The 9,881-nt window shown below is 45.8% G+C and overlaps 1 pseudogene; it reads left to right on the forward strand.

Annotated features, from left to right (window-relative positions):
* The first annotated feature begins 3,168 nt into the window (after positions 1 to 3,168).
* LOC101647546 lies at positions 3,169 to 3,721 on the forward strand (annotated as a pseudogene).
* Positions 3,722 to 9,881: the final 6,160 nt, after the last annotated feature.

Genomic DNA, 9,881 nt, shown 5'->3' on the forward strand with positions numbered 1-9,881 from the left:
GTTGTGGGGTGGGGGGGGGGGTGGGTGGGCAGTGCATTGTGAAGATGGGCACTAAAATCAGTCCTGCGTATACCTTGGCATCTCTGTGAGCTCTGAGAAATAACGGCTGCCTACAGGGATACTCAGACATTTATTAAAAACAACAACAACAATGAAACACAAATTCACTGCCATCCTGTTGATTGTAGCTACCCTACAGGGTGGGGTGAAACCTATAGGTTCCCAAGACTATAGCCCTTTATGGGCATAAAAAGCCTCGCTTTTCTCCTGAGGAGCGGCTGGTGGCTGACTCGCCGTGCCACCAGGGGAACTCCTAGTTCCACAAGAGCGTTTTGAGCTCTTCAAAAGCAGCGTGCTGTATGGATTGTGATAAGAGCTGTATGAGCCCCCTATAAAATGATTTTTTTTAAGGTTCTGGTATTATAAATATCATGGGAAGACTGGAACTGTTAGATTTCTTGGGTGGGAAATACCTTGGTTCTTGGCTTCTCATGCTAACGAAGTCACATCCAAGCCTGGTTTGTGGTCCCAGTGGGTTTTTTAAAGGATAGAAGAAGTTTCAGGTGTTACAGTAAATGGAACACAGGACTACACCCCACACATGGTGACCTGGAGGGAGGGGAGAGGAAGAGAGAGAGGGGGAGAGAGAGAGAACCCCAGCACACAGAGCAGGTTCCAGCTTTGTAGGGCCTTGTGCTGGGAGGCGTGGTCAACAGTTCTGGTTGACCCCATTGGCTGAATTAAGCCCACCTGGCCTATATGGGCCAATTCAGGTGTACCACCCACCTGGGTGTACTGCCCCCCTCCTGGCTAGAGGCCTGAATTAGCGCATGCCCTTTAGCCTTTATCTGCTTCCAACCTCCTGTAGGGGGGCCCTAGGCATGGAGAGGAACGACCCACTAACTTGCTCCCTAACAGAACCTGTCCTGCCTCCCAGAGGAAGAAAAGGACGAGAGATGACATGCGGGTGGTCATCATCTGTCCACACGACAGCCACTGCACCCCAGTCACGGGCATTGTTCTGTAGGGAGTCTTGCAGACAGCAGTCCCCGTGGGCCTTCTGTCCTCCGAGGTGACCAGACTGACTTCCAGCCCGGAGCTGAGTGGGGCAGGTGGGCGGGCGGACGAGGGCTGTGACCCAATCGCTCTCCGCCTTGTCGGACACTGCCTTGTCCCTTGCTGTACCACCGTACCTCCCACGTAAGCGGCCCACAGTGGTGGCTTGTGGTTTGCTGATGTGTCTTGTCATTAATCAATTAGAGGGTCTGACAACACCACACCTCCTCAGGTGTGTTCGCTTAGCTTCCTAAAAATCTGTTTCTGGGGAAGGTAAGGGGTGTTTATTTTTAATCTCGAGCTTATCCTTGAAGGAGCCTGTAATTGATGATGGCACCGAAGGCTGCAGTTTCCTTTCATTCAACTGTTTTCACCAGCAAACCAGGCGGGACGGTCGATTTGATGACGGCCCCTTCCGGGGCTGGCCGCGGGCTTTCTGCAGGAAATAGACATGTTCAGATATGTGCGAGGGCCCTGTGCATTCTTGACCATTTCCCCATGCGTCCCCCTCCCATGTCAACCCTATGGCTTCTTTGCTAGGCAGAGTTCACTGAATGGGGACCCTTGAAGCTGCTCCCCTGCTCGGATCATGAGGTTGTTGTTAGGGGCTGTGCAGTGGGTCCAGACTCCCAGCGCCATAGTAGAAGTGCCCCATAGGCCTACTGGCCTAGGCGGTCATCCTGGGATGAGAAACCGAGCCTTTCTCCCAAGAAGTCCAAGCCATGAGGGTGGATTTCAAACCTTTTGGTTAGTATTCCAGCACTTAACAGTTGTGCCACCAGGGCGCCTTGCTCAAGTCATACCAGGTTTAAATGTCAGAGCCATTTCTCAATACCGGGTTTAAAAGAAATAAGCAGTACTCAGTTGTCATCCTTACTTTGTTACTGATCCCAGTCCATGAATAAAACGAATGCCAGCTAATACATTTTAAAGTGCGCCAGATGAAAATATTTACCTCTTAAGCAAGGCATGGGTTTGTCGTGGTGCTTGGGGTTCCTGGACTCAAGGGAAGGGTTGAGTTGCGAATCTAATTACCAGCTGCATGGAAGAAAATGCCTAGGCGAATCTCCTGGTGGGGGAATCAGTGGGAGGAGAGATTGTCAATGCAATCCTGAGCAAGCTGGTAACCTGAGAGGTGTCTCGGTGAGCCCAGGTATCTCCAGAGCTCCAAGAAATCCCAGGAGTTATCATGGATACGAATCGGTTCATTGCTTTCACAAAGCCTAAATCATGGGTCTAATGTGGCCCTGCAGCACTGCCGGCGGCAGCTCTCTCTGGGGTCCCACCCAGAAGAGAACTAGTAGGGAGGGCAACCTTCAGGGAGCACCTTCTCTAAATCCCAAAAGGAAAGGAAACAGAGAGAGAGAGAGAGAGAGAGAGAGAGAGAGAGAGAGAGAAATAATTAAATCGTGTTTGACAGCTAAAAAGTGACGTTCTCAAAGAGGCCACTTCAGCAGGACAATCGGAAAGCAACACAGAAACCACTGTCAGCTTACAGTCTTGAGATAGTTGTATGGGAGAAAGACGAGGCTCTCTACTCCCGGAAAGAGTTAACAGTCTTGGAGGCAGTTCTCCGCTGCCCTGGAGGGTTGCTATGAGTCAGAAGCCACCAGTGAGGTCTTCTGAGTTAGGATGGCTTTTGTGCTGCAAGCGGGCTGGAAGGTGCATCACTGGTGCTGCCCATGCCTGTGGGCAGAGGAGGGACAGGCATTGCACTGGGTCCCACTTGAGGGGGCTAGCGGCATCAATGAGCCATCCGTGGGCATCGCCATCTGTCAGAGACGATCTAGCAAGTTGAACCTAAGTGCCATCGGCGCTACAGCAGGCATAGCTGTAGCTATGTCTCTGCCAGGTAGGCCCACCCATGGTGGACAGATAGGAGAGCGTCCAGATTTAGACATATTAGGAAGACAAGGGTGGCGGTTTATGTGCATAAATCAGTCTGTGAAGACCAAATGGCTCCCAAAGGCGCGGTGTCTCTCTCATCAAGAAGCCTGCCGGGCAAGAGGCTGGGGATTGCAAGCCTGTGGAAGGAGGCATCCCTGGCAGATCCGACTGCCTCGCAGGCTTGAGGAAAAGCTTCCAGGCTCGCCCCAGACCCCGAGCCTCAGGATGGGCAAAGGAGACCCCAACCAGCTGTCCTCGTACGCCATCTTCGTGCAGACCTGCCGGGAATTGCACAAGAAGCACCCAGACTCCTTGGTCAGCTTTGCCGAGTTCTCCGAGAAGCGCAAAGGAAAAGTCACGTTTGCAGAAATGCAACAAGTGACAAATCAGCTGTGACAGGGAGATGAAAAATGACGTGCCTCCCAGAGGTGATAAGAAGGGAAAGAAAAAAGAGCCCAAGGCTACTCAAACCATCTGCTTTCTTCCTGTTTTGCTCTGAACGTCGCGCAAAGATCAAAGGTGAACACCCGGGTCTGTCCATTGTGGATCCTGCAAAAAAATCTGGTGAAATGTGGTCTGAATGACCAGGCAAAGATAAACAGCCCAGGGAACAGAAAGCAGCCAAGCGAAAGGAGGAATATGAAAAGGATGTTGCTGTACGTATTCTGTGCCCAGGGCAAAGTCAAGCAGAGAGAAGGGTCCTGGCAGACCCACAGGTTCAAAGAAGAAGGATGAATCGGAAGAGGAGGCAGAGGAAGATGAAGCGGCTATCCTGTGATAATGTATGGAGTATTCCTGTGTGCTCAGGCAATTGTTTAGCTAAGAATGTGAATTCAAGTGCAGCTCCATATTAGCTTAAGTATAAAAACGGTACAGAATTTTGTATAGCTGATAAGATTCTTGGTAGAGAAAATACTTTTTTAAAGCTGCAGGTTGTAGCTTTTTGAGGGGCTACCATGTTGTTAGATCATAAAGGTTCTGCTGTTGAATGTTTAATGATTCGTTAATTTCTTGACTTCCTAGGAATTAGCATCAGTAGTAAATTTTGGGTTTTTTAGGATGTTTCATTTTGTTTTTTAAAAATATTGTAATAAAATATGTATATATTTTTTAAGTCGTGTAGTCTGAAATTGTGCTGGAAGATGAAACCCCTAGGTTGAAAAACTCCCACAAAATTCACTGCCATTGAGTGGATTCCAACTCACAGTGACCCTGTGGGGCGGAGTAGAGCTGCCCGTGGGGTTTTCTGAGGCTGTTAATCTTCCGGGAGCAGAAAGCCTCGTTTGCCTCACGTGGAGTGGCTGCTGACTCCAAACTGCTGACCTTGCAGTTAGCAGCCCAGTGAGTAAGAGCACTGCGGCAGTGGCCACTGCAATGAGCTTGCGCATACCAGAGATAATGAACTTGAACATACCAGAGATAATCAAGATGGCGTAGGGCAGGGCAATGTTTTGTTCTGTTTAACACGGGGCCACCGATTCTATGGCAACTAGCTACAACAATGCAGAAACAACTACAGGATCAGTTGTTTCCAGGTAGAAAAGTTCATCTCTTAAGAATGCTGATTTGGGGGTGGGGGATGAAGCATGGGAGAGTGCTGGTGGAAAGTGTCTTTTTCAGAACCTCTCTTGGCAGGTAATCCATGTACCATACAAACTCACTGCCGTGGAGTCAATGCTGACCCATAGCAACCCTACCGAGCAGGGTAGAACCACCGCTGTCAGTTTCCAATCCGAGACAATTTATGAGAGTAGAAAGCCCCAACTTTCTCCATTAGAGCAGCTCGTGGTTTTGAACTGCTGACTTTGTGGATTGCAGCCCAATGTGTAACCATTACACCATGAGGGCTCCTAATGTACCAGACAGTCAATCATTTAATGTGTTCCAAAAAGAGTTGTGCAGTCATCACAAAAATTTCTGGTCCAGGCTCTGAGAATTCTGGAATCAACGTTTGAGCTTCATACTGTCATGGGCTGTGTTAGACTGGGAGCAGGTTCTAGCTTGATGTAGTGGGGTTTTCTTGGCTGTACTCCTATGGAAGTGTACCACCAGGCCTTTCTTCTGCGATGCCTCGGGGTACCTTGAACTTCTAGCCTTTAGTGGCAATTCAAAAAGCACTGGCATCAACCAAAGACCTTGACACAAGGCATACCTTCAGTATTCATTTATTACTGCCGTAAAAATACATGCAACCAGACATTTGCCAATTCAACAATTTCTACTTGTATAATTCAGTGACGTTGGTTATACCCTTCTGGTTGTGCGACATAACCATTACCCCTTTCCAAAGGGTTCTACCACCATCGACATCAACTCGATGCCCCTTAAGCAAAATCTTCTCTTCTCTTCCCCGTGTCTGTTATTATGAGATTAGTATATTGCACGTGTCTTTAATAAAAATTATTAATGACAAAAAGCAAATAGAGTTAGCAGTGCAAAAAGAAAAAATTCAAAACAGAGAAACAAATGTAACTGACGTCTTTGGGCTATCACAGCTCATGCATGGGGAATGTCAAATATTAACTCATATTTTGTTTGCCACTTTAGTATTTCCCTGCCCTGGTTGGCAGAGTGGCCTACGCATTGGGCTGCTGCCTAACTGTTCAAAACTACCAACTGCTCCTCAGAAGAAAGATGAGGCTTTCTACTCCTGTAAAGAATTACAGTCTCTGAAACCCACAGGGGCAGTACTAGTGTGTTCTAGGGGGTCACTCTGAGTTGGCATTGACTCAATGGCAGTGAGGGTGAGTTTAGGGCAAAAACTGCCACAATTCTGCTAAAATAGCAGCGCATAAACTCAAAGCTCACTACTAGGGAGTCAATTCTGATGCATAGTGACCCTGTAGGACAGAGTAGAACTACCCCTGGGGGTTATTTTTTAATCATTTTATTGGGGATTCATACAGCTCTTATCACAATTCAGACATCCATCCATTATGTCAAGCGCATTTTTACATTTGTTTCCATCATCATTTTCAAAACATTTTCTTTCTACTTGAGCACTTGATATCAGCTCCTCATTTTTTTCCCTCCGCCCCCCATCCTCCCTCCCTCATGACCCTTGAAAATTTATAAAATTTTTTTTCATGTCTTACATTGACTGATGTCTCCCTTCATCCACTTTTCTGTTATCGATCCCCCTGTGAGGGGGTTATATGTAGATCATTGTGATCGGTTTTCCCTTTCTCCTCCCTCCTTACCCTTACCCTCCTGGAATTGTTACTCTCATTATTGGTCCTGGACTCATTATCTGTCCTGGACTCTCTGTGCCTCTGTGGGATTTTGAGATGGTGACTGTTTACAGGAGTAGAAAGCACAGTACCTGCCTATCAGTGACCAAAGCCATTTGCATGAGTGCAAGCTTGAATGTGCAAGGGGCTGTGCCTGAGAAAGTGGGGGTCATTCAGTTTCTGCAAAGAGTCAAAGCACAGTCTCAGTGGAGATGGCTCTGGGATGCTGGCACTAAGCCCATCCTCTCTTATCACAGACCTTGAGTCCCTGATAAGTGTAATGATAATAGTCATGGCTGGGGCACTGGTGCTTAAGGAGAAGAATTCTGACTGTTCATGCAGTTGACCTGGGTTTGATTTCTAGCCAGTGTACCACAGCACGCATACAGCCACCACATGCTGCCAGTGAAGGCTTGTATGTTGCTATGATGCAGGTTTCAACAGAGCTTCCAGCCTAAGAGAGACTAGGGCAAAAGTCTTGGCAATCTATTTTAAAAATCAGCCAACTGAAAATCCCTTGGATCACGATGGTCCTATCTTCAACTGGTCGTGGGCATGGCACAGGACTGGGTCGTATTTCATTCTGTTGTGCATGGGTTTCCATGGGTCAGAGCTGATGCTTAGGCAGCTGGCAGCAGCAACAATGTTATTGGCAATAAATGATCAATTATAGTGTTACACCACTATCCCTACTATAAACATCACTGTAGCTTTTAACAGAAAAGGATACATTTCCTATTCCATTTGAACCTCTAAATACCCCTAATGAAGAGCCAGTGACTAGCAGAACTGAGACTCAGAATGTAGTCTTGGGGCTCCACGACCCAGGGATGGGCAGTCTGATGAGCTGGTGCGCAGGGAAACTAGATTTTGAATGTTGCACCTGGGTCTGTTTTTTTGTCCTCTGCTGCTTCTGTTGCTTCTCGTGCTGCACCTTCCTCTCCCCTGATTCCCTTTTTCCTTTTCCATAGCCTTCTTTTATTTTTATTCAGATAGAATTGATGACAAACCGAACATTTTAAAGTGCACAGCTGCATCAGTTTGACAGATGCACGTCCTGGGAGTCCATGCAGATGATAGTGAACGCGGTCACCACTCTTACAAGTGTGCCCCTTTCTACTACTCTCCCTGACCTGCTTTCTGTCGCTGTATAAACTTCCAGGTGAATTTTCTAAATCTTTATATATCTGGAATCGTCTAATTTGGATTCTCTTTTGGTTTGGCTTCTCTCCCCAAGCACGACGATTAGAGGTAATTGCATGTATCCATGGTTTCATAGTTCATTCCTTTTTATGTAGAGTGTTGTAGTGGTTACATGTTGGGCTGCTAACCACAAGGTCTGCAGTTTGAAACCACAAGTGGCTCCATTAGAGAAAGATGGGGCTTTCTCCTCCTGCAAGAATTGCAGTCCCAGAACCCCCCAGAGGCAGACCCACCCTGTCCTTTAGGGCTGATAGGAGTCAGTACCAACTCTGCTCGATGGCAGTGGATCTTTTTTTTTTTTTGGTTTGAGGGTCCCATTGTGTGATTGTACCAGAATTTGCTTATCCAATCACCAAGTGATGGACATTTGTGCTTTTTCTATTGTGCTTTTTGGGGCTATTGCACACAATGCTGCTATTAACATCCAATGCCATGTCATTGTATGAATGTGTTTTCTTCTTTCCTGAGTAAATATGTAGGAATGGAGTGACAAGCATATGTCTACATTTTCAAAAGTGCTAAACTCTTTTCTAACGTGATTTTACCAGAAACACTCCCATCAGCAGTTTGTATCAGTTCTCGCTCCTTCCCAACACTTAATATAGACAGTCTTGTTAGTTAATCATTTTAATAGGTTTTCATTCGCATGCCTCTCATGATAATTTTTTACCCTTTTCTCTGGGTATTTGCAAACTTAATGTTGTGAGGTGCCTTCCACTTGGCTCCAACTCTGGCAACCTTATGTGCAACGGGACAAAATGTTCCCCGGTCCTGTGTAGCAAAGCCATGTTTGAGCCCATTGTTGGACCCACCCTGTCAACCCATCATGTTGAGCGTCTTCCTCTTTTCCACTGACTCTATATTTTAGCAAGCATGATGTGTTTTTCCAGAGACTACTCTGTTTTGATAACATGTCCAAAGTGTGTGAGACAAAGTCTCACTGGCCTTGCTTCCAAAAAGCTCCTTCAAAAAGGTTTGTTAATTCTTCTGGCAGTCTATTAAATAGTCTTCACCAACACCACCATTTAAATCCATCAATTCTTCTTCCATCATCCTCATTCACTGTTGAGCTTCCACGTGCATTTGAGATGATTGAAAATACCATGCTTGATGGCTTTGCTTGATACTCTCCCTCATGAAGAAATCACTGAAATGATATAGTAAAGGGTAGTAAAGAAACCAGATGGTGCCTGGCTATGAGAAAGAATAGTGTCTGGCGTCAAGCTTGTCTTAAAAGAAGAAGCCATCTAAAGGAAGCATTAGCTAAGTCCGCAAGAAGAAGCACACCAGTCTATGTGATCCAAGGGTTGTAAATAATAAAATCCAAATCCAGAGGAGGGAATCATATCAGAGTTTAAATTATGAACACCCAGTTTGCAGAAGTTTGTGGATGACAGTGGAAGCCCAAAATCCATTTGTGGGATCCACACATGGTTTAACCTCCATTGAATTCCCTCTGATGACAGTCCAGGGTTGATTATGATAGATGTAGTTAGGTTAAAATGTTAATATCTTTTCCTTTGATCTCCCTTTTGACTAATTTAAAGTTGTTTCCTTTTTTAATATTTTCTTTCTTTTTGATTTTTCTGTTTTGTCTAATAATTGTTGTTGGTGTTTGTTCTTTGCTGCTTCCTGTCTGTGTTTGGTATGATTTTCTGTATATGAAGTCCAGGATGAGTAGATCGATAGAGACAGCAACTGGATGAATAATTACCTAGAAGCATGGCAGGGAGGTTGAGGGGAAAGAGAGCCCTAACAATGAATAGGAGAAGAAAACTATTCTGAAATTGCCTGTGGTGGTGATTGCAAAACTCATCTTATTTTTTTAAGGCATATTTATTTATTTATTTATTTATTTTTATATTTATGATATTGATTCTTCTTTTAAAAAAATCATTTTATTAGGGGCTCATACAACTCTTATCACAACTCATACACACATCAATTGTGTAAAGCACATTTGTACATTCATTGCCCTCATCATTCTGAAAACATTTGCTCTCCACTTAAACCCCGGACATTAGGTCCTCATTTTCCCCCTCCCTCCCCGCTCCCCCCTCCCTCATGAGCCCTTGATAGTTTATAAATTGTTATTTTATCATATCTTGCCCTGTCCGATGTCTCCCTTCACCCACTTTTCTGTTGTCCGTCCCCCAGGGAGGAGGTCACATACAGTTCCTTGTAATCGGTTCCCTCTTTCCTACCCACTCTCCCTCTACCCTCCCTGTTTCAACACTCACACCCCTGGTCCTATAGGGCTCATCCGCACTGGATTCCCTGTATTTCTAGTTCCTATCTGTACCAGTGTACATCCTCTGGTCTAGCCAGACTTGCAAGGTCGAATTCGAGTCATGGTAGTGGGAGCGGGGAGGAAACATTTAGGAGCTAGAGGAAAGTTGTATTTTTCTTCGTTGTTACATCGCACCCTGACTGGCTTATCTCCTCCCTGAGACCCCTCTGCAAGGGGCCAAAACTCATCTTAATATGACTGATTAAATTGAATGA

This window comes from Echinops telfairi, unplaced genomic scaffold (genome assembly GCF_000313985.2).
Source record: "Echinops telfairi isolate 266 unplaced genomic scaffold, ASM31398v2 ScPeMD7_7467;HRSCAF=8505_1, whole genome shotgun sequence".
In the NCBI taxonomy this organism is placed as follows: Eukaryota; Metazoa; Chordata; class Mammalia; order Afrosoricida; family Tenrecidae; genus Echinops; species Echinops telfairi.